Genomic DNA, 7180 nt, shown 5'->3' on the forward strand with positions numbered 1-7180 from the left:
ATAATAGTAATGATAATAATAATAATAATACTCTTCTCCGTCACCTTCACCTCCACCTTCACCTATCCTGTAGACTGGATGTCCGTCGGGGCACTTTTGAAGATTTGGCCACCAGCTTCCTCCACTCATTCCGATCTTCAGCTTTTCTGAGCGTGTCTTTGAGTTCGAGGCGTGTCCATTCCTTGATCCTGTCCTCCCAACTCTTCTTCGGTCTGCCTCTGCTACTTTTTCCGTGGACGCTGCCTTGCAGGATCATCTTGCAAGGCCGTATGAACGGGTGATGGGTCCATACCAATGCAGTTTGTGTTTCTTGACCAGAGTGAGAAGGTCAGCATATGGTCCAATTTACTTTTTTGATCAGTTGTTTGACTTCATCATTTCTGATGTGATCTTTGTTTGAGATACCAAGGATTTTTCGGAAGCATCTCATTTCAACAGCTTTGATCCTTCTTTCAAGGTCTGCATTCAAGGTCCAGGATTCACATGCATACAACACTAATGACATGACCAGAGAACGAATCAATCTGATATTTGATCTGAAAGGTGATATTTCTGTCGTTCCAGATGGTTTTCAACTTGGTCATTGCTGCTGAAATTTGCGCTACTCTGGAGATTATTTCTGGAGTTGATCCTTCGTCTGTCATTATTGCAACCAGGTATTTGAAGCTGCGTACAGTCTCAAGTCTCTGATTGTTGACCTGGATGTCCACTGTGATGTTCTTGTTGCTGTTAGACATCAGTTTGGTCTTCCCAGTGCTGATTTCCATGCTGTGGAGGTCTTTTCAAGACGGTCTATTAAGCTGACTAATTTTTGCTCTTGTCCCGCAAGGCCTTCTGTGTCGTCTGTAAAACGTAAGTTATTAATCGTTCTGCCCCCAAAGCTGACTGTTCCTTCGTGATCTTCGAGAGCATCTGTCATAATTCTCTCAAAGAAAATGTTGAAAAGAGTGGGTGAGAGCAAGCAACCCCTGGCGTTCTCCCACAGTTGTTCGGAACCATTCCCCAATATTGTTGTTGATAAAACTGCTCTCCAAGCTTTGTCGTATAGCTTTTCTATGGCTTTGATCAAGTTGGAGTTGATGTTGTATAAGTCCATGGGTGCCCGCAAAGCCTCCTTCCACACACTTTCAAAAGCCTTTTTAAAGTCCACTAATACGTGGTGAGCTCCTGTTGGTATTGGAGGTACTCTTCCATGATGATTCTCAGGTTGAATATTTGTTCTGTCATGCTGCACCCCGTCCTGAAGCATGCCTCTTCTTCTGCTATGATTTTCTCTGCTTGCGGCTTCAGTCTGTTGAGAATGACTTTAATCATTACTTTACTAGGATCGCTAATCAGGCTAATAGTATAGTACAATAGTTTTGGCATTGTTGAAAATTGCCTTATTTGGGAAGGGTGATAATCAATGACTGTCTCCCCGATAGAGGTGGGCGAAATCCGGATAAATATCAGGACAATCGGATAATCCTCAATAAGTACATTATCCGAATTCAGACTCTTAACTCTCTTTCCTGACCCGCTTGCCGAAGTCAGTGCACCCATTTGTTGAAGTGATGCTAACCCGTTTGTCAAAGTTATTCTAACCCGTTTGCAGAAGCGGTTCATATCATATTATTTGTCGAAGAGGTGCACTAACATATTATCCGGATTTTGCTAAAGCGACTCATTGCCCAGCTCTACTGTCCGATCTCATTGCAGATTATCCAGAGCATGTCTATCACCGAGTCTCCACCTGCTTGAACTATTTCTGCTGTGATGTTTTCTATTCCAGCTGATTTCCCTGTCTTCAGTGATGAGAAAGCTGCCACTATCTCTTCTATTAAGATACTGCTTTTGTCATTGTCTTGTGATTGGGAGACATTGGGCACTCTTTGATCTCCTGTGGTTTTGTGTGTGTACAGTTCAGAGCAATATTCTGTCAACCGGTTCTGAACTCTTGTTCCCCCGTTAAACATTTCCCTTCTTTACTTTGTATTGATGTGGTCCGCCCTTGTTTGGTACTTGGGAGATCTTTGATTTGATGATTTGGTAAGCTTTTTTACGGTTGTTTTAATTCAGGCTGTCTTCTATTTCTTCCCACTGTTCTTCACCCACTTCTCCCTAGTTTCTCTCATTCCTTTTTTCACTTGCAGATTCGTGTCCCTGTACTCTTTTGCACCTTCGGGTTCCTTTTTCTTGTTCTTCAGAGCTCTTCGTTTGTCACATAGGTCAAGGATGTCGCCTGTGACACAAGGTTTCTTTTTCACACGATGTTTCCCAAGGAGCTCGTTTGCTGTTTCTGTCTGGGCGGTGCTGAAAGTCTTTGTCATGGAGTCAACTTCTGTATCATCTTGATTCTTTCTCGTTCACCAGACATTCACAATGGCTGATCTGTTGCACTTACTTAATGAGAGACATATATTTCTGTGACTGAATTTGAAGGTGAAACAAAAATCAACTTAAGATGGTTTTATAAAAATTCAAAGGAACTTCTGGTGCCGCAGAAGAAAGGCATTACTTTGAACACGGACGAATTAAACCGACTGGTAACTGAGCCTCAGCAGGGAATTCAGACCATAATGTGTCCTCTGCTACACTACCTAAGAAGAAGAAGAAGAAGAAGAAGAAGAGATTCCCCTACTACTACAAGAAACAAGAAGAAAGTTCTAGAAACTGTTAGTTGTGTGAAAAGAGTTGGCTTGGTGTGAGAAGTGTATTTAATTTTTTAATCTTTAATTTGTTTTAATTTTGCAAACATTGTGTCACTTTTTTTGACAGAGTTGAACTTAATTTCTGTTCACATTTAAAACTAAAACAGTTGTATCTATACGCCTTGATGCTTATAAATTACAATAATTCTATGTATGATGCGCGTGCGCGCGTGTATGTGTATCTGTGTGTGTGTGTGTGTGTTTGTGTTTGTGTGTGTATGTGTGTGTGTGTGTGTGTGTGTGTGTGTGTGTGTGTGTGTGTGTGAAATGAAATACCCGTCTCGATGTGAGAAATAAAGATAGAAACATTTTTTTCAAAAACCCAAAAACCTGTCCAACCATCCATCCATCCATCCATCCATCCATCCATCCATATCTTGGTGTCACATTAAAATCTGGGTAGAAGTATTCCACATGCTGTCTTTTTTTCAGTCACCTGTTTTGTTGTCAGAATTGTGGGTTTGTTTGTTTTTCCATGCACATTTAAAGTACATCCATATCTTGATGTCAAATAAAATCTGATAGATGTATGTCGTACATTTCAATATAATGGTCTGCACGTGTGCACGAAAATAAAGATAAAAAATGAATACTAAAGCAGTGCGTTTTTGTAGTTTCTTTGGTTATTTTCGCTGTCTTAGATATAGTGTAGTGATAATTGTTGTTGTTGTTGTTGTTGTTGTTGTTGTTGTTGTTGTTGTTGTTGTTGTTGTTGTTGTTGTTATAGTATTGGGTTGATTTTGTCTGTTTTTTGTGAAAGTGTGTTTTTTGTGGATTTTTATTTTGTTGTTCTTCAAATTCTGTGGCAGAGGTCAGACACTACGCCACCTCCTCGCTTCTCAACACGAAACAGCAATACCCATGCAACGAGAAAAAAAGCGGACATTAACAGAACACAATAGAAAAAACAAAACAAAACTAAAAAATAAACAACCCAGGTATATTGTTTTTTAAACAATTTATTTTTTTATTTCATATTCTGTTAGAATACGAACGCTCCGTCCTGTCTTAACATTGATACAGCATACAATTCCTTGGGTAGTTTTTCCCTTTAAAATCTTATTGGTGACAGTCATGATATGTCTCTCTTGTTCTAGATTTTTTTTTCGCAAAATCTGATTTTAGGACTGTTTCCAAACAACAAGATAAGAAAGATTCAGCCATTTTTTTTCTAGTCCACATCCAAGCACCAGAAGCCCGATTGTCGAGGAGTTTTTTTTTTGGGGGGGGTGGTATTTTACAGCAAGGGGCATGTTGAAAACCGCCACAATGTCTCTCCTGTATAGACGAACTGATATTGAGTGATTAAAAAAAAAACCACGTTTTCCCTTGGATCCTTATCATGTCCTGGAACTACCGGTAAGGCGAATATTTCACTTGCCGGTAGAAAAACGCACGCTATCTCTTCACTCCGGCACAGAATTTCTAATACGTCCACTTTTATATTACGTGGATTTTTCTTACACAATAAAAGTAGGGAGAACTACAATTTTTTCTTGATTTGTCTGACCAAAAAAATAAAATTACATGTATTCACAATCACACAAAAAAAAATCTTTAAATTAATTCTTAAAAATTAAAGTTTATTTTCTTATTTCATATTCTGCTACACGGATATTATTTCTTGTCTTACAAGTAATAATCGTATAACGGTTACATAAAATTCTTGGGAGTCTTTTTCCAACATAAAATGGCTTACTTTCCTTAAACAAATTCCTTTTATATCCATTTTGATATTGTGTAAATTTTTTGGTATGTTCTTACCAAAATAAAAGGAGAAATAACTATTTTTTTCTGGATTTGTATGATAAAAATCTTAAAATTAAAAATCTCATTGCTGATAGTCATAGGTCGCTCTTATTTTTGTTTCATTTTTCTCAACATTTTTAAAGGATTATTAGATTGTAATACACCTTCTTCACAACATGATACAATTTTGCTCAAATGTGTGTCTATTCGAATCCCAATTATTACCGGGGATTAGCGGTATGGTAAATATTCCATCCTCCCTCAAAAGATAAGAAATCTCTTCGCTCCTATACAACGGCAATGGAAAAGCCCTCGAAGGACTTGCTGTTTCCTCTCTCTGACAAAGAAAACATATATAAAAATTAAAATATCCAAAACAAACAAACAAAACAAAACACGCGGAACAGTAAATATATCTTAGCTACCTCTGTGAGTGTGTACGCCTAGAGCAAAATAACAATAACAATAACAACAACAACAATAATAATAATAATAATAATAATAATAATAATAATAATAATAATAATAATAACAACAACAACAATAATTCCGAAGTTACATACAAAGTGAATTTTTACAAAAACAACGCAAAACACCTCTGAGGGAATGCTAGATAGACAACGAGAAAGAAAGAAAGAGAGAAAGAGAGAGAGAGAAATCTCTTGGTGAGTTCCAGTCACGTTTGATATCTGCTACAAAACGAGCCGATATTTATTCCCATCCGGACTCTTCAAGGCAACAAAGAAAACAGGCGTTTTGCACACCCAATCATATTTGACCCCAAAACTTCGACCATAATGTTCTCTTATTCGCATCCAGACCTTTCGAGAACACAAAGAAATTAGGCCAACTTTCGACTTTCGTCTGCTGCACAAAAACCCCCCACAAAAAACCCCACACCAACCATTATTTGACCTTACAACTAATTTTCATCTCCACAATAAGTACGTGGGTGGTTGGTGGGTGCTCTGGTGTAGTTTGCTCCTTCTTTCCTATCAAACATCTATCGTTCTGATCTCTCATTTTTAAAAGTTTGTTACTCTCTTGTAACGCCTCTAATCTTCGGCACATACTATATAACTTTATTGTGTTGAAAGTGCCGTAAAACTCTTACTAAAACTAAAAATAAACCCACTCAAAACCCCCCGGGCGGTGCTACTGACTGAACTGTCTTTAGACCATCCCCCGGGGGGACATTAACATGATCTTATGCACAGTAGAATTGTAAATGGGCTGAGCCTTCAATATCATGCTCATAACTGTGCCTGAACTGCAACAGGGAACTGCTGCTTTTTCTTTCCTAATCCTTACCATCGTCATTTTCCTCTACTTCTTTTGTATGTTTGTCACACTCTTGTGAACTGTTATTTCCCGGGTGCCTTGTTTGTCGAAGCAGACTTTGTGCTGTTAAAGCTAGAGAGGTGAGCAGACCAAGCCCGATTCCCTATAAGGACTTCTCTGTTGACATCCACACCTTGGCGCTCATATGACCTTATGCAGTTGCGAGCGCCGTAAAACCTCTACTAAAACTAAACCAAAAAAAAAACTCCCAATAAGTATTGACATTTTTTTTATTTCACCTAAAATCTATCAGATTTGCTATTACTGCGTCCACATTTCACAACTAGTTCCGGTAGCGCCGAAAAAAAAGACATGATATACCGAGAAACAAAATTTAAGAAATTACATCCCGTAGATGTGCAATATCCCCCCCCCCCCCCCCGGTCTCAACGCACGAAAGTTTCAATCTTAACCAGAAAAAATTGAGAACATACTGAGGAACAAAATTCACGAAATTACATCTCGACGCAGCCTTGTTTCCAACTCACGAATGCCCCGATCTTTCACCAGATAATTAGTACTTACTCATCTTTCAACGCAAAATGCTTTCAATTGCTCTTGAAGATTTTTACCCTCGCTTCACCTCTTCCCCCCAAAAATACAAGGTCAGAATTGACACTTATGTTACTAATAGACGTAAAAACAAAATGGTTTGAGGGACGTCACACGTTACCTCAAATTTTCAACTTACAAAAATCTTTCAAAACCACATTTCTCCATCCCTTATAATTTACATGTACCTCCTTAAACTCCCCACCTCCAAGATCATGACAGAGTTGACAAGAAAATGTTGAAATTTGTCGATAAAGAGCGCACATTCACGCTCGGCAAAACATCAAATTCTGATACAATCTCAATTTCCTGAGAAACAACGTCGGGCCAGAGGCTCGATCCCCACGAACCCGCAACCTCACGTTTACAAGTCCTGTAGCCTAACCACAAGACTACCGACGCAAACATTAGTTTTTTACTTTCCACAACTTGAAACTTACTCCATGTTCCACTCTCAAAATCCTGGGCCAGTCGTGTCCCTTTTAGTACCGTACTGAGTAGAATATTTCTTAATTTAAGGGAATCAGAAGTAAAAATTAAGATGACTTATAGTGACCAAAAAGAGCAATTCTTGCAAAGACGAGCCTGTCACATTTAAATACGTCATTTCCATGTCGTGTGGATGTGTGTAGCCTGTACAATGTTGTAACTGATTCTAGACTTGATCTGCACGGGACAGCGTCATGTCATTGGTCAAGTATTCATATTTCTTCAGACTATCTTGATTGTATTCAAACTCTTTAACATTATGTTAGATGCGTAGATGTTTTAGTTTTTGGGCCCAGTAGGCATTTGGCATGTGTCTCTCTCTGAATATGTCGTGTCACAGTAAACAATGCAATAAGATG

Source organism: Aplysia californica, unplaced genomic scaffold (genome assembly GCF_000002075.1).
Source record: "Aplysia californica isolate F4 #8 unplaced genomic scaffold, AplCal3.0 scaffold00291, whole genome shotgun sequence".
NCBI classification, from domain to species: Eukaryota; Metazoa; Mollusca; class Gastropoda; order Aplysiida; family Aplysiidae; genus Aplysia; species Aplysia californica.